The sequence below is a fragment of the Lepisma saccharinum genome, chromosome 1 (assembly GCF_977018435.1).
Source record: "Lepisma saccharinum chromosome 1, izLepSacc3.1, whole genome shotgun sequence".
Classification (NCBI taxonomy): Eukaryota; Metazoa; Arthropoda; class Insecta; order Zygentoma; family Lepismatidae; genus Lepisma; species Lepisma saccharinum.
In genome coordinates, this window is record NC_139229.1 from 4443499 (window position 1) to 4462474 (window position 18976).

General features: G+C 40.1%; 1 protein-coding gene across 2 annotated transcripts in view; it reads right to left on the reverse strand.

Moving 5' to 3' along the window:
• LOC145991986 (putative caffeoyl-CoA O-methyltransferase 1) overlaps nucleotides 1-6781 on the reverse strand; it is an 82897-nt gene extending 76116 nt beyond the window's left edge. The window contains exon 1 of one of the 2 annotated variants that reach the window (XM_083130068.1): nucleotides 6721-6781. The gene's annotated coding sequence lies outside the window, so the exon portion shown is untranslated. Of the gene's footprint in view, nucleotides 1-6711 lie in introns of both variants that reach the window. The other variant, XM_083130618.1, reaches the window with a different exon arrangement.
• Nucleotides 6782-18976: the final 12195 nt, after the last annotated feature.

Consider the following 18976-nt stretch of genomic DNA (forward strand, 5'->3'; position numbering starts at 1 on the left):
TTCCCGCTCGGGGTGGGAGAAAGTGGTCATCGACTGCCTTAAGTACAGATTAACTGAAAATTCCAAGACTTCAGCCATTATCTTCTATGTTTCCTTTTAACGTTTGTTCAAGCGCAGTAATACGAAATGTTGAGTTGTTCAAAAACAGTAATTTCACTCCTTGCTTTAACAATTTGGGATGTGCAGGCCTCAGTGACGTAGTGGTTAGCACAACACACTACAATGCTAGGGGTCTCGGATTCGAATCTCGGCCTGGGCATGACTGATCTTAACGACAAGCCACATATAGCAGAAAAACGAAGTAAAATAAACCAAATAAATCAATCCATTTGAGATACGTACTTTGATATATCATTAACATGTTTTAACCAAGCAGTGATTTTTTCTGACAGTGCGCAAAACCCACTCCCAGATAGCAAGTAAGTTAGTTGTAAGTTAAATCGTGATTCGATATAACTTGCAGTTAACTTACGTGCTATCTGGACTACCGGCACTTTTTCTCATGAATAGGATAACAATTGAAGGGCTCGGTGCAATAAGGAGCTAACCCTCACTTCTGTCAAAATTGAGATACACCGTGCAGTACGTGCGGCATGAACGTCTGCTGCATTCACCAAGAGGTGGTGCTGGTGCTGTGTCACATTCGCGCGCAATCACATGCTACCCTTCTTCGAAAGGAACGTACGAACGGAAAGTTCTGTGCAACAAGGTGTCAAGCCACAGGAAATGTCGGATAACGAGGGAGGTCTGCAGAGCACCTCCTCATATATTTGTGATTCTGATGAGGAAAATGGCCCTCTGTGCGGTGACAACAGCTTTGATGACCCAGACTATGTGTGTGGAGTGTCGAGTAGCGAAAGCACCGACTCTGAGGTAAGAAAGAAGTTTTCATTTTTGGTATTTTTTGAAAATGTTGGTTAACACCTTATTGTCTCAGACTTGGGCACGGTGAAAACGGTTGGTAAGTGTGCGTCGTGATGTGCATGTTAATTCGAAAATCAGCTCACTACATTCGTCAGGCCTCTTGCAAGTTGGTACAGTAAAATCATGAACTTATTCTGATGAAAACTTCTGCTAACATAATGAATGTAGGTTAGCACCATATTGCTGAAATAGTTAATCACGAAGAAATCGACATGACACACGTACATGGTTCCCTAATAATGACAAATTCTGACAACGTACCATCAAGGACATTGCGATAAATCGTATAGAATAGAAAAGGTGGCCTCCCGGATGGAGCAGTGGTAGCGTCGTCGCCTTGTAATCAAGGGATCCCGGGTGCAATTCCATGTGGAGGCACACAGTGGTTCGGATTCCACTTTTAACTGTAGGTCCAGTCCCGATTAGCCTTACTGTGCGTACAGTAGACTTAAAACAACAAATCAATCAGTCAATCAACAGCAAAGGTATTGTAGAAATAATGTAAAGATAAATAATCAGAATTGTTTTGTCATTTGCAAAAATGATGTGTTTCGGAAATTTCTGTTTGTCGAGTGGATTGGACTGTTATTGCTTAGTCCTAGTTTACATTTTCAAATAAATTTGTTACTCTGATCCATTTCAGAATGACCTTCACATCACAAGGACGACAGACCGATCTCCTGTGAAACATCCTCCAACCAGAAAGAGACGATGCGACCAAGATAACTGGGAGAGAGTGAAACGTAAGAGAAGAAGAAATAAAGGAGAGCAGTACACATCCGGGCACACAAAAGATGTTGTTCCAGCCAGGAAGATAGGTGAGCCATGTACTTGTCCAAAGAAATGCTGGAACAAAATTAACGGGGATGCAGAGTTCATTTTTCACACATTCTAGGACTTGGCTGATTATGCAACACGGAACACATACCTCATGCAAAATATTAGAATTCAGAATACGAAACGTTCCTCCACAAAGGGACAATCTTCCAGGAGGTCATTCACATTTTCCTATAATATACAATATACAACAGATGAATGGGCAGATGTGATCAGCAGTGCAAACAGAAAGAAGAAATTTCATGTAACACGCATGCAGCAAACCGACTTCAAGGATCTCACACCACTTGTGGCATCAATTACCAAGAAAACCACCACAGATGGTAAGGAGCCCCTCAAATTTAAAGAGGCTGCGGTGTTCATGATGGAATCCGCTACTCGCCATATTCTGCATGAGAGTTATTCATACCAGAAAGAAGCGTCAGTATGGACTAGGTGCACCCTAAAGAAAAGAGGCCGTCCACTGCCAGAGGTACCCCAAGTCCATGCAAGTACAAGGAACAGATTTCCATAGATGTCCGGAAATATTCAGACATAATGTCCCTGTTGGAATGGATCCCTCCAATATACCATAATTTTTATCTCAGCCTTGTTCCGACGCAAGTAGCTGCCGAGGAGAGTGCAGAAATTCTGGATGGACTTGATGACTGATACATTAGGAGGGCTGACACTGCATATGAATTAAACTTGTATGTCATTTTTTTCTCCCTACAAAATCAACTTTGATTTTTCATTCTTATGTATATTTTTTGTTCACAATATAATGGTCATGTATTCCTGTTTGTTGTTATTCCACAGAACTGACACCGAAGATTGTGATGCAATAAGGATCTAACCAACAATGGGAAACAATAAACTGAAAACAAACTAATTGAATCATTTTTGCAATAATTATACCACATTTGAATGTATCCATGTAAACTTGAAACTTCAGACATGCTTTTGAAATCAACTGTACAATAATACAAACAAAATTCAGATTTATGGATTTTTTCAAACTTTCAAATGCTAATATCTCGAAAACAACTTTTTGAGGGTTAGCTCCTTCTTGCACCGAGCCCTTCAATTAATAACAGTTTGTGTTAATGAATGAAATATAAATAATCAAATACGAGCGTGCAATTATGAAGATGAATTTAACTTTAAATGTTATCATCTTCATTGTCAAACTTATCAACACCTTTCTACCAAATAAAACAATAACAAGGAAACTCTACTTGCAAGTATGATAAAAAAAACACCAGTTCAATCCATTTGTACTAAAAGTCACAGAGAAATGCGATATATGAACTTACCTGAAAAGAAATGTTCACCCCACCGTTCTGTACTGTTTGTTTTGTTCATTAATGTTGGCACGATTTATTCTCGCCATGACGGCGTATTCTATTCAACAATCGGAAAATTCTGTGCCGTGAATTGTGCAACGTCCCTCTAGTGCACTTCTTAAAATAAACATACCACGGCTACAGATATATTTTAATCTCAGGGGATAGGTTCTTTATTCGAGAATTCCAAATATGAAAGCGTTTTATAGCCAAGAGGATATAGTTAAATAAATAATATATATATATATATATATATATATATATATATATATATATATATATATATGCTGATTCCAAATTTACGTCGGTTATATTCTTCTTATAAATATATGTATAATTGAAAGGAAATCTTCTTCTTCTTTTCTTCCTTCTATTTTGGTAAAAGGTTTTTTCTTCCTTCCTATCTTTGATTTTTGGGAAAAGTCTTCTTCTTCTTTTCTATCGTTGATTAGTGAAAAGGCTTCTTCCTCTTTTCTATCGTTGATTAGTGAAAAGGCTTCTTCCTCTTTTCTTCCTTCTATTTTGGTGAAAGGCTTCTTCTTTTCTTCCTTCTATTTTGGTAAAAGGCTTCTTCTTCCTTCCTATCTTTGATTAGGGAAAAGGCTTCTTCATCTTTCTATTTTTGGAAAGGGCTTATTCTTCTTTTCTTTCTTCTAATTTATTGTCCTTGCCTTTAAAGCGTAATCTCATTTATTACATGTATGCGCTCGTTTTCCACGCTTCTTTGGAATTATACAAACGACACAAGCTATACTTATAGAAAGATTAGGGGCGACTAAACTGACATTAGCGCCACCTCCTATGTAACGACCAAAAAGGGAATAGCCCAGGATCGCTAACAGCAAGCGCTGCCTATGGCCCAGTGCGTCTAATAAGGAGCGCAACCGTAAGTGCTTCGGGGCGTCTAATTGAACACAGCGTCACCGAGGGACGGACAAATACAAAAGCTGACGATGTTCTCCTCGTCAGAGGTATTAAATCAAATTTTGATCACTAGGATCAGAAAGGAGATACATTTCTGAATTCATTTGCTCACTTATTAACTTTCCTAATTATTTCATATACGAGCATATTCTTAATTATCTTAATTGGCTATATACAACATTTTATTCACTCCTTCTATAATTTTTATACTCTTCCTTTATATATTTTGCATTTACTATAATATATATAATCGCTCTTCTCCGCTCCTAGTTTCTACAATGAACTCTGCTCTTCTTTATATGGCGTGCTGCCATCTATCGTCGCTTTCGGGAAACATTTCTTACTTGTGTTTTTCATTGTGTCGTCTGAACTGGCACGTGACAATTGCACCTTCTGTTCTTTCTCGGAAAATTCTAGGATAAACGTGAGTGCCTGTTAGACGTGAACAACCTAATATTGCACAAAGTATGCAATCGTAAACAAGGTTCAAATTTCCCCCCGGTCCGCTTGAATTCCGAATGTTTACAAGAACCCGCCACAATCAAGGCTGCTCGATCCCACAATGCAACAGTTTGTGACGTAGGTGAAACACACCTATAGGTTTTCGGCATGTGTATAGTGTGTAGAGGACCGGTGGCATCCCACTATCGTGAGGCAATTGGGGAGCTACGAGTGAGTAGCGTAAATCTGGGAAATCTCCTATAACGGCTGAGGGGTCGACGTGCTAACCCCACGTCATCCCGTTACCGGTTCAAGATGGTTCACACCTTCAGGTAGGATCACAGAGATGATAATTTTATAAGCAGAGGAAGCGTCTTTATGGCCGTCACCCTTCACCAGTCACCACGCTTGACTGAGCAGTACAGGCAGTTCTCTGAGCACTCTTGGTAGTTCTGATACTCCTCGTTAGGGAGTGCGCACAGCGCCTTAACTTCAATTTCTCTCCAGAAGGTCCGCAAGTCCCCACCAAGAGATGGCGTCGCAAAATTTTAAGGGTTTTCTTCCGCGAGCTATAGATCGACCACAAAGAAAAAAACCTTGGGACGAGAAGTCCCCGCACAGCTTTCCCTTCTTCCCTCCACCTCGGGCCATAAGGAAGCATGGTCCACTATCTCCTCCCCTACTCGCGGGGGTACGGTGCACAGGAGTCGCGGGTCTGCGCAGGTTGTTTTGCTCGTGATTCCACTATAAGATCACACCAGATGGCTAATGGAAAGAAAATTAAAATAAAATAACTAAAAATACAAGACTCGAGTTTAACTAGAATGTAGGTTGTCTAACTTGGTATTTTATGGTTTAACAGGGTTTCCCCAATGGCGCAGTAGTTGAATCGTAGCCTTGTAATCAAGGGATCCCGTGTTCGATACCCGGTGGACGCACATAGTGGTTCAGATCCCACTTTAAACTCTAGGGCCAGTCCCGACTAGCCTTATTGTGCATAAAGTGGACTTAAACACCAAATCAATCAATCATGTTTTAACTATTTATAGTTGTTGATTCCATCTCGAAAATCTCCTATAACGGCTGAGGGTTCGACGTGCTAACCCCACGTCAGCCCGCTACCGGTTGAAGATGGTTCACACCTCTAGGTAGGATGACAGAGAAGATAATTTTGAAAATGTTCTTCTCTGTGGTAGGATTGTTGAAGGGAGACTGGCAGTCGGGATATAAGTATAGGCCCTTCTAGGGCTGTTGTGCCACTGGTTATTAAGTTAATACCTATTCTAAATATTCGAATAACGTTTCTTGTAAAATGTATTTTCAAGTTGTAATATCTGTATATAATTAAACAATAATTGTGTAATATTTCACATAAAACCAATGTACATAATGACTGTGTTTCTACTAGTGTTATTAACCAAACAATTTTCTTATACTTTTATCTCCTGACTTCTACCAGCAAGAATTATTCTAAATGAATATCAACAAGATCATCACAGTTTTTGAGAATACTTTGAGAATTGCAATAAATAAAATTGGTTCAAAATAATTATCAATATTGGTCCGTAAATATTATCCTCCAATTTTTTGCATTAATTTTCAGTATTCGTCCATAATTCGTGCAAAATAAAATGTAAGTTTCAATTTTTCAGAATTTCCAGGATAATTAGGCTCCGCGAGAATGTCACGCGGCACCTTTTATGGACCCCATGAAACACCAAAATGGAGGAGAAGTATCGGCTGGTATCGGTAGCTGTATTTCAACCGATACTTTCCGATACCGATACATCGGCAGCGGTATCAGCTCAGCCCCTATATATATATATATATATATATATATATATATATATATATATATATATATATATATATATATATATGTGTGTGTGTGTGTGTGTGTGTGTGTGTGTGTGTGTGTGTGTGTGTGTGTGTGTGTCTGTATACATATGCTTTTTTTCTAACGATAAATAAAGAAATAAAGATACAGTTAGGAGAAGACCGGTTGGTTGTCGCATACCGTGTAGCTTATTGTGCGTATCCTCCAGAAAAACATTGATTGATTGATTGATTTAGTTTATTTTACTTCGCTTTTACTCCACTTTTGGCTAATCGCGAAGATGAGAAAGAGAGACGCTGTGAAGAAATTAATGACGCAAAGGACACCCATCCGTGATTAGAACACGGGACCCCTGGCGTCGTAGCGTGCTATGGTGCCTCGGAGGTCGGTATAAGAAAAACGAGGGAAGAAAAGCGCACTTACCGCACTTACCTTGCCTAATGTCCTTCGACTACCGTACAGTACTGACGACACACTTAAACAATGTTCGGAGCATAAAGGAGGCCAAAATCATTGCTCCACGCAGTTATATACCAGGGAGATAGCTAACCTTGCTGAACTAGGCAAGCTTCACGTGCCGTTTCCAACCCAGCGCCAGAAATTTAGATATGGGTAAAACGATAAACATGCCATGAAAGAGTAGGTGCAAGTGTATCCTGATGCCAGGCTGGTTCAAGGAAAGGACAGTGGCGCAACCACAGGGGGGCAAGGGGGGGGCAAACATTGACGGCCAAGTGTACCTGCAGGGGGCAATTACCGCCCGCAACTTCAAATTTTATGCAAATAAAAATACTTTTCGTAAAATTTCTTGCTCGGTTCGCTCGCAATACCTGTTTTTCTTAGTCTTAACAAGTTCAGAACCGTAGCTAGGGGGCGGCGGGAGTCGACCCTGGGCGCCGAACGATCTAAATGAAAATAAGTTGTAATATTGATTTTTTGTTTTAAGTCCATTTTACGCACTGAAAGGCTAATCGGGACGGGACCTTCAGTTTAAAGTGGGATTCGAACCACTGTGCCATGTGCCTCCACCGGGTATCGAACCCGGGACCCCTTCATTACAAGGCGACGATCTTACCACTTTTTTTTCTTTTTAAATTTTATTTATTGAAAGAAGCTATTACTTACACAGATTAGATTTTACATTTGGACGTGAATTTCAAAGGATCACATGTAGGAAATCTGCATACAAGGCTTTACAGGTTATCTTATCATTGTGATAATATTGTTCACTGGCATATAATTTGAATGACAGTTTTTGTACATGAGGTTGGTTGCCAAGCAGATAATAGACATAATGTCGTATGAGAAATTGCACTGCACGTGTTCTTGTGAGAGGAAAATACTGAAACTCTGGAGTTAATACATGGTTCACCGTGAAGTCATTCGGGGAGCGGCGGCATATGATTCCAAGTAACTTCTTAAGGTGTTTCCAATGTTCCACGATTATCACACATGTCGTCAGTCGATGCACTAAGGTGTCGTCCTGTGCACATTTGGTACAATGGGAGTTGTCTGCCATAAGGTATCTCTGCAATCGTACTCTAGTGACGATAGCATCGTGTACAGTTAAGTACCATATGGAGCGCACTCGATTGGGGAGGTTGGTCGCCGCTATGTTTCTCCACACGATGCTCCAGCGCACACTGGGGAATAATGGGACAATACGCGGAATATGTTTCATCCGGGTTTGCAGCATTTTTGATAGAGATTTGTCTGTTATATCAGAAGGATCCACACTTGGAAGGAGCATCAACATGTAACAAATTTCCACTATGGTTGTTCGTAAATAGAGAAATTTAGTGGGTATAACACCTGGGTAAATTGGGGCACATAAATTAGTTCCACTTCATCCAGCATGGAGCGTAGCACACGAGCCGTAATGCTATCTTGATTCTGGACTATCATAGTGATATGGCGGTGCAAAAATAAGGCTTGCGCTTGTCGGTCGATACTCAGTAGGTTTAGTCCTCCAAGGCGAGTTGGTAGGCATAGTGTGTTATGAGCTACATGGAACAGGTGACCGTGCCAGAGAAAGGGTGTGATCATTCTCCGGATTCTCGCAGCCGTTTGAGTAGGCACGGGTAGTATTTGCGCCACATACCATAGTTTCGAGAGTGCATAAGTGTTGACATATTTGATTCTAGCGCTTAGTGACAGTTGGCGGAGTCGGTTGAAGTGTAATACTGCTTGTATTTTGGGCACTATGGTTTGAAATGTGTGGTTGGAAGTCTCGACCAGGTTTCTCGAGAAGTAGATCCCGAGTACCTTCAATACGTCCGTCACGGTCATTGGGACAGATTCTGTCCAGTTCCATGCCATTGTCCCCAAGGGTAGTATTTTTGATTTTTTCAGGTTGAGACGCAAGCCTGTATTTACTCGTAATTGTTCCAAGATTTCCATTAGGTTAACATAATCCTGATGATCACGCACCACCACTGTGACATCGTCGGCGTATGCAAAAACTCGGTAAATCATGCCATATGCTTGTATTCCTTGTAGTCGTTGATTTATTTGGTGTAGGAAGGGGCTAAGAGCTGTACAGAAGGCGAAGAGTGAAAAGGGGCAACCTTGCCTAACAGAGCGTTGAAGAACAAACGGCGAGGATAATGTTCCATTTACACACAAATGTACCCGAGCCTGGGTGTATAGGCTCTTTATCGCTTCTACGAAGGATTCTCCGCATCCAACGTGAGTTAAATGCCGAAATAGATAATGATGATACAATGAGTCAAATGCTCCTTTGAAGTCCAGGGCCACTAGAGCTGCTTCCGAGTCAGGGGCTTCATTCATTACAGTAACGATGTCTCGTATGCTAGTGAGGACGGCAGTTATATTACCATTAGTTCCGTGCACAAATTGATGGGGGCCTAGTAGGGTAGCTGCATAGTGTTGTAGTCGGCGCGTTAATACTCGTGCCAATATTTTATAATCGGCACATAACAAAGTGATGGGGCGATAATCTTCAGGTGTTAAGGGATGTATCACTTTCGGGATTAAGACCATGACACCTGTCGAGCTTGTACGACCTAGCTTCCTCTGCGCAAAACAGGCATTGAGCCACCGCATAAGCAAGTCTGCCATGGTAGGCCAAAATGTTTGAAATAATTCAATCGGTAGTCTGTCTCTGCCCGGGGTTTTTCCTTTTTGAGCTTGTTGGATGGCCGCTTCCACTTCTTCCTTAGTGAATGGTTGGTTTAAGATGGCTTCATCTTCCCCTGATAGCGTGGGGATATCGGGATATGGCACGTGTTCTTCTTCCTCCTGTGATGCCTTAAATTGTGCTGCAAAGTGTTCATATAGGCATGCACGAATGTCTGAGGGTTGTGTGAGGCATTCGTTCCCTTGTTGCAATCTCGTTATGAGTTTCCTTTTCCAACTTCGCTGTTCTGCGCTTACATGGGCAATACTGGCTTGTTCTTGGGGGTCAATTGTTGGGAGACGACTTCTCACTACGAAACCTGCCATTCGCTCGTGGTGCATCCTCAGTAGGACCGATTGTATGCGTTTCAGTTCCTGCAGGACTGGGTCGCCCCGTATGAGTTGTGTCGTCAACTCGTGGAGTACGCGATAATAGAAGTTGTATTTCTTAAAACAATCCGTGTGCATCATACGTGTGTATGCTATTCAAAAATGCTTGATTGACGGCTTCAGGAACGTGTCCAACCATGTAATGATGTCAGTTTGGCGCCTGCTCATATTTTCCCATTCCTTCCACTTTTGTTTGAAGGCTGTTCAAAATTGTTCATCTTGAAGAATCCGACTATTAAGTTTCCAGTATCCCCGTCCCCGAACTGCAGTTTTGGCGTCGATTGCCATGTCTATTTGCACACTGAGGTGGTCGGTGAAGCATGTGGGAAAAATCTTTATAGATGACACTTTGGGTAATAAGTTCGCACTTACATAGAAACGGTCTAATCGGCTGGCCGAGTCTGGTCGTATGAAGGTGAATCCTTCCAGTTGTTGGTGGTTGGTTTCCCAAACATCTTTTAGGTAAAAGGCCGCGACCAGAGTAGAGAGACTAAGGGATGAGTTAAACCCTGGATATTGATCTTGTCGTCGTAACACACAGTTAAAATCCCCAGCAAGGACAATATGTTGGTGGTTGCCCCCTAAAGCTGTCGCCACTTCTGTTGCATAGAAGGTGTTTCGTGCCTCGCGGGCCACTGATCCTGAAGGCGCATAGATATTACAAAACCAGATTTTACCTATTTCGACGCACGTAATTCGCCCAGAGGGATGCAGGAAAGTTTTATTAACAGACATACCTTGTCGTACCAAAATGGCAGTACCTGTGGCGTTGTATGTGAAATTATTATATATAGTGTAGTCGTGGCCACATGTAAAATCGTCTGTACCGACCTCTTGAAGGACCTCTTGCTTTATATAATCAGTCAAGTCATGGTGTTTGACTGTAGAGGATAGTTTGTTCAGATTTAGTGTGGCAAAATGATACACGGGAGCCGTCATATAGTACACTAATGATATAAAGAACCAAAACATTGCATGTACTTACAGGTTTTCTAAAGAATCAGTATTTAGAGTGTTCGTCATCGTGGGATTGGGGGGTATTTCCAAAGGGTTGGGCACACTTGGGGTCAGACTTCACTGGCGATGGTGAACGCTGTTCGTTCGTTTTCTTCGCCGGGTTGCTGTGATTCTGGTCTGTGCTACGTGACTTCTTCCTCTTCTTCTTTCCCAGTATGGGTGAAGATGGGGTCGGCAATGTTGGGGTTTCTAGAGTCAGGTCCATGTTTGTCGTCTGCGAAGAAACTGCATCTCCTGGTGGTGAGTTCTCGATGGTTTCCACAGGAGTCATCTGCGTAGTATGGATACTTAGCGGCATGATTGTAGTCTCGTCATTGGGAGATACTGGAACCTCCATGGGATCAACAGAATTTCTAACACTAGGCAGGGTGCTGTTTTCTTCGGTCGGCATTGAAGGGACATCCTGTATTGTATCGGAACTGGCGTCTACAGTTGATTTACTTTGCGTCTTGGTTATTGTAACCGGAAGTACTGTCTGAGCATTGTGTATCACTTCTTCAGCGCTGTTGAGGTTGAATGGGGCGGGTCGCACTCTCCCTGCGTACGAGTTTTATCACTTGTGCATGCTGTTGGCCTCTGGTGACTAGGGCATTGGTTAAGGAAATGATCGACCGCATCACAGTAGGCACACTTACGCTCTTGACCATTGTACGTGGCACAATAACGGTCGCCACCGATCGTAACGTATGAAGGTATCGCACGGGACAAGTTCATCTTTACCAATTTTCTTCCAGTTCTCACTGGGTATATGTGGTCTTTTGAGTACGTTTCGTCATCAAGGAAGATCGCCTGTCCATAGTTAGTTAGTACAGAATATATTGCTTGATCTGACATTTCACTCGGCACGACGTGCAGCCGCACTATCACATGATTTTCATCTGCTCACGTCACTATCACTTCATGTTCGCCGTCATCGTCATTAGACATATACACTACTTTCGACTCGCGTAATAACTGTTCACCCGTTACTTTAGACAATAGTTTCACAAAAACACATTTTGTATAATAGTCTACTTCTATACAGGGCCTCCCCGATGGCGCAGTGGTAGCGTCGCCGCCTTGTAATCAAGGGGTCCCGGGTTCAATACCCGGTAGAGGCACAAGTGGTTCGGATCCCACTTTAAACTGTAAGTCCAGTCCCGATTAGTCTTACTGTGTATAAAGTGGACTTACAACACCAACTCAAACTCTACTTCTATACTTACAACCTGTTCTGGTTTCAGTTTCAATTTCGTACTTATCCAGCGATGTAGTTCATTTGACGTGGGCTTATTTGTCACTTCTCTAAAGTTCAATTTCAACGTGTTCACTCGCTTGATGGCCATTTTCAAGACTTCAGTTTTGTTCGACTGGACGATTACGTAATACACGCGCGCTGTCTAAACTACACGCTACTGGAGAGATCACTGATCCACCTTCCTCCTTCCGCGGTTCGTGCAAGACTGCCACTACATCATCGGCGAGGCACAAAAGTTTGTAACAGAGTGAATCCATTGGTGTATCTTGAAATTGTTTGCGCCCTATTAAATCAATATTGACTACAGCCTGCAAAAAGATTGGATCCATTTTTTTTTGCTCGCTTCGCTTGCAATGTGTTATTCTTCTCTGTAATGCATTCTAAATTTCCATGTTGCATATATGTGAAACATATATCGTGCATGATAGTTATACATGTTAATGTAAAATAGAATTATATTTGGAATGCATTTATCAAGCATTTTCTGTCTTTCAAAAATAGTTTGTGTGCTTGTTTTCTATTAATAATGTGGAATTGAACGTGTTGAAAAAATAATTCAAATTGTTTGTTCGAACACAAATGCTTTAGCACCAACTGCTATCCCCTTCTTGCATAATTTACGAGGATAATAATGTCTTTGATACTACCGCTGCTACTACTACTAATAATAATAATGTTAGTCCCGGGTTCGAATCCCGGATTGGGCATGGATGTATGTGAGTGTCCATTCATCAATTTCATCAATCACTCACCCCCACCTTCGCCAATTAGCCAAAAATGGCAGAAGAAGCGAAGTAAAATAAAGCAAATCAATAATAATAATGTTATAATAATAACATTATTATTATTAAAATTTTTATTATCATTATTATTACTACTACTACTATTATTATTATTATTATTATTATTATTATTATTATTATTATTAGTGGTACGTGTATCCTGGTACTTGCTTCCCCCAGACAAAAATTGGTGGTTGCGCCTCTGGGAAAGGACGTTCAACCAAGTAGACGAATTTGTTCAAGTTCAAAAGATTCAACAAATGCCTGTCTGCTTCTTTGAAGTTCATTTGATTAGTTAGCACACACCACGTTACCATGCACCACTTGATCATGCACCACACAATACACCGCTCCAGAACGTACAGCAAACGGCGCAGACACCAAATACACTACTTGACACCAAATCAACGAAGTAGACTATAGTCGGTGTTGCACTGTGTAAACCAACTAGTCGCGTGAGTGCAGGGAGAGTCAGAAAGTGCAGCTAACTAGACGGGGCTATTAACAATCCTGGCTGACCTTATCGGTGTTGTCATAATTTCGAACAGTCCTACTTGGGAACACTTGCTGCCTCAAGAGGAATAATAAGGCTCAGACCTAAAAATTGTAAAAGAAATACCTGTAGAATGACCTTAAAATTATTTTAAAAATTTTAAAATTGCAGAAAAAAAATTACCTCAAAATTGTAAAAAAAAACCTAAAATTTTTTTTTTCCCCTTTAAAATGAAAGCTTGATTTTTTCACAAATTATCATACAAGAGCAGTTTAACAATTCGATAAAAACCCATTGTTTGGTGTTTCCAAATCCTGAAGCAAATGTAATGCTAATGTAGTTCTTTATGAGGCCGCGGTGGCTCAGTCGGTAACGCATCTGACTACCATGCTAAAGCTCCCGGGTTCGATTCCTGGCCGGTTTAAATCCGGGAACTTTTCTAACGTTGGAAGCGGCTCCGGCGCCCACCCAGCGTCGAATGACATGGGCACCTGGGGGGTAAAGGCGGTCAGGGGCGTGATGCTCATCACATCAACCCCACTCACGACCGGATCAAGAAAGTGTGGTGTGTTACCCCCACACCCACTATACGCCTTCATGGCGCGGTGCTAAGCACAGGGGAGCACTTTACCTTTTTTATGTAGTTCTTTATCTCTGCTTCCCAGGGGTCCCGGGTTCAAATCCCGGCCTGGGCAAGGATGTTTGTGAGTGTCCATTCATCAATTTTATCATGTCATCACTCATTCCCATCTTCGCAAATGAGCCAAAAATGGCACAAAAGGGAAGTAAAATCAATCAAATCAACTATCTCTACTTCAAAGTTACACAAAATACACCACAGTGTTTCTTTGCATAAGCCATTCAACACCTTTCAGAGTTGGCTTGGCACGATACAGTGGTCAGCATATGAAAATACGGTTGTGTTTCGTGTACATCAGATTGTAATTTTTTTAAAAAAATATTGTGACTAATTTTACTTTTGATTGATTTGGTGTTTTAAGTCCACTTCATGCACAGTAAGACTAATCGGGATTGGATCTACAGTTCAAAGTGGGATCCAAACCACTATGTGCCTCCACCGGGTATCGAATCCACGACCCCTTGATTACAAGGCGACGACGCTACCACTGCCCCATCGGGGAGGGCCATAAGTAATTTTACGTTTAAACCACTGATGAGAGCGATAATAGTGGCCTGCAAGGGAACTTCGAAGTATGCTTCACACAAAGTATTTTAAGTTTGGTGCAAGGGAAATAAATTTACCACAATTAATTATTTACTCCATTTCCAAACATTTCAGTTAAAAATTATAGTTGCTTTCGCTTTGACCATATTTTTGATTATTGGCGAACTTGCTAAAATAGACTATGTCTACTTTAACATCATTAAGCCTTGTTTCCATGATATGAAAAACTCAATATGCTGACCAAGGCAGAAATTTATTTTATTATAAAACATAAACTAAACGTAACGTTTCAATCTTCTAGCAAGGTCTTCTTCAGACCCTGCACCAAGTACAAATCTAAAAGCCACCTGCTAGAATGTTCCAGAACAACTTTCTAATAGTCTGGAGGGGAGTAATGTTTGTGTATATATATATCGTCCTGTTTTGTACGTGCCTTGTTACATTTGTACTTGGTGCAGAGTCTGAAGAAGACCTTGCTAGAAGGTTCAAACGGTACGTTTAGTTTATGTTTTATAATAAAATAAATTTCTGCCTTGGTCAGCATATTGAGTCTATTTTAAATATGCAAGTTATTCAAGCAAATGCATTTAAACAGTGGAAAACAAAAATGAGCCTGAAAATGAAGAAAAATGCAACAAAAACGTCAAAAATACTGAAAAATTACGTAAAAACAGAAAAAGGCCGAAAACTGCAAAAGGGGAAACAATGTTTTCATGTTCTAACTTAAGGAAACGGACTAATATCAGGTTTAGTATTGTTTAAAGACTCAGAAAGAAGATGATTTGCTAGGAATAGTGTTATTTCTAGCCCTAGGAATAACACTATTTTACCTCGAAGGGCTTTGTGTATATGGGAACACATTCTTCTGCCTTGGAATCTACAATTTTCTTTCACACTTTCTGAGATTTTTAACGATATTTTTAAATACGGAGTCAGTTCTACACCTGAGACTGGTCAGTGCCTTGCGGGTCACAGTTAGGACTTGGAAAATTCGACATGATTAAAGTCGTCGCCGAAGTATGTACAATTTAATAATAATATAATTTAATCCTTTCGTAAGAAACAGCTTCTCGTACGCTTTACACCTTCAAGGTTCATTTCCATACTAAACAATATGTAATTTCATTAACTTTTCTGTGACAGTTTTTAAGCTTTTCATGAGGTCTTTCACCCTTGGATGCGGCTTTCCTAGCTCATTGATGTCATTCTATCCGCCCACTGCCTTACTTGTCCGGTACCTCCTGTTGAAGCAGTTCCACGTCTCTTTTGGCACTGAGGGGTTTTCGAAACCTTTACACACGAATGAAAGGCAGAGTACGTCGACAGGGTGAAATTACCTTGGACGGATTTGCAAAACAGAAAACCATGATAGTCAATTGGGTCGGTCGGTGTTGCTAGTCAAACCAGTTGTCTCTCTGCTTCACTATCATAATTTTGTTTTTGAAAACAGGTTTTTGAGTTCGAAAGGGTCCGTCGACTCCCTCTGGAAATTGGCATCTGTAGTTTCTTTTCAGTCGCAGTAATTTATGTTAATTCGTGTAAGGGATTTTAGTTGGCAATGAGGGATCGCGACTGGAATTAAACTGGAATTCAAAACCTGATTCCGAAGTAGTTTCAGTTCGAACCCGAACTAAACTCCATCACAATTTTCCTCCATTCTTTTTCCCACATTGTGATGATTATGAATTGAAATAATAACGTCAATCAGCAGAGGACAACATTGCCTCCTATCAACAGAATTCCATTCTTTAAAACAAGACAGAATGCAGAATATGAAAATAGCTATGGACAATTTGCCTACCATTATCTTTGCCGTTAGGTGTACAAGGGAGTTTCGGTTAAGAGTGGAATTGCTTGTACGCAACACTACTTCGTCACCCGAACTGACCGAGTGTCGATGCACCACTAACAAACAGTTGAATTAACTTAAATCTTGGCAGTAACCTTTCTGGCGGAGTGAACTGTTAATATTCAAAACTTAGTTTTTTACTTCTTGGAATTATGGTTCACTGTTACGGCACCTCATAACAACGTTATCATCTGCATATCGCAAACAGGTATTTAATGTTTCCAAATCGTATAACATATCTGTAATACGTGAAATGATTTTGACCTCGTTGTTTGCTTTGCAAAAACAATTGCCATGTTTTTGTTTTCTTTTTGGTGTGTTAAGAAGGGTCATTTTAAAACGAATATACGTAAGTAGTATGTGCGTGTGTGGAAAACATGTTTGTCGTATCTAGAATTTTATTATTCTGTTTTGAAGCTAGAAAATTCAATATAGGCAAGCTAGTTATTGACGCTAATGTGAATATAAAGACAGAGTTAAAATTTATGGTGCTACAAGAACGTTCTCAGATTTTTTCCCATTGCGGAGATATCAACGTAACTTTGTGTATTGCTTCCATACATCAAATAGTAAGCGTAAAGTTCTTCTAAACCTTACTCATTGAAATACTGTATGTTGTTTTTAATTATTGGAATCAATATACTGGAATACCAAACGATTTCCTTTCAATTTTAAGTTCTTAATTTATTTGTGAAGTCATTGAAGATGTATTGCGAGAGCCTTCTTACTTTCCATACAATACCAATCCCTTCAAATAAGTGGAATTTCCCACAATTTCATTATTTATTTTATTGGTATTTCTAGAATGTAGTATGGCTAATTTGTTTATGTAAGCGTAAAAGAAGGTTTCTTAAAGTACTCGATGTTAGTAAAAATATGATTATAAACTGTGTGCACACCCCTATAAGTAATTCTGCCGGCGCCTATACTTATGGGTCCCATGAAGTATAATATCTTTCAAGGTGGGTCCCGGATTAAAAAGGTTGAGAATCACTGTTCTAAAGTTCAAGGCCACATATCATAATTGTTCACTAAATTTAAACAGCAAGTAAGGACCACCACAATGTAGTGGTTTACGGTTTGAATTCCTTTGGATAGGGGGTTAATACTAGGGTGACCAGACACATACATTCAAAAAAGAGGACAGAGCATGGCGAAAAAGGACAAAGTCATAAAAAAGAGGACACCGCAAAAAATGGCTATACATTTGCCATTACTCATAATTTAATCAATATACAAAATCTTACCAACATTTTGCTCACAGATGCTTTTCAGAAGATCTCTTTCTGTTTTTTTAACAAATTACAAAGAATATCTATAATTTGAAGCACAGAATTTTACTCCTTTTCTAATTCTTGGATATTAGACTGAAATATCTCCACAAGTGAATGCAAATGTAACAAGTAAGTTTCGCTTAACTTATTTCGAAAAGCCAAATTAAAATTTTGTGTAGTTTGGATTGGGCAGAGAAATATGATTTCAATGCCACGAACATTTCTAGCACTCTTTCAACAGCAGGGGAAAGTGGCAACCACATTACACTTTACCCCATATTCGTTTCTTCCATCCTTTAAAACTGGATATTTTCTCATTCTCTTCGTTATTTCATGAAAGTAAATATTACTTAATAATCAAAATTCTCACTACGCATTTCTGTATCGCGTATGTATAACTCGAAAAGGAACTGGCCGACCTCTGTGTTGGAGTGGTTAGCACACCGCGACACAACGCCAGAGCTCTCGGTTTCGAATCCCGGCCTGGGCATGTGTGTCCTTCATCAAAATCATCATATCATCGCTCATACTCATCTTCGCGATTAGCCAAATGTGGCAGAAAAGCGAAGTAAAATAAACCAAATCAATCAACCGAAAAGGAACTGCACAGACTACATGCGTTCCAGCAGTCTCAGCGCTTAATACTAATGACTGGGGTGCGGAAATTTGCCAATTTACCTTTTTTCTTCCTTTGTAGTAAACCATAACATTTCATGTTTAAACTTTAAAGTTCGTTTCATGGAGTTCCTATTCCGAAAACACAGTGCCCATAAATTCCTATTTTGATGGTTAGTGCCTATTTTGCTTAATCGTACCAAAAAATGGATATTTTGCAATTTTTCCATACTTCAGCTTTTTCTTACGTGCACTTGGCTTTCCCTATATTGAAAGATGTAAGGCTTTGTTGATGTTGTACTGACTGAAATCTGGAATTCGCCAGATTTGATGGTCTTAATTGGAACATTGTTTTAAATATTTTTTTGTTACAATGGTGCCAATTGTTTATTCATCATTTGTTCAAATCCGCACAGTCGTTAGCACAAGCTCTTCTTGTGAGAATTATTTTAAAAGACGATTCCCCGCAAATGCGAATTTCGATCAAAAGAATATTATAGTACGTTAATCGCTAGCGCACTTTTATGTATAAACTGGAGTGCTAATACAGTATAACTGTGCATTGTAAGAAGAAAATTTAAATAAGTTCACATCCATTGCCTATTTTAATGTCTTTTTTAAATTTTAGGGTGACTTTAAGTGCCTATTTTCGTGCCTTTTCTTAGTTTATGGTGCTTTTAAATGCCTATTTTCATCATTTTGGTGCC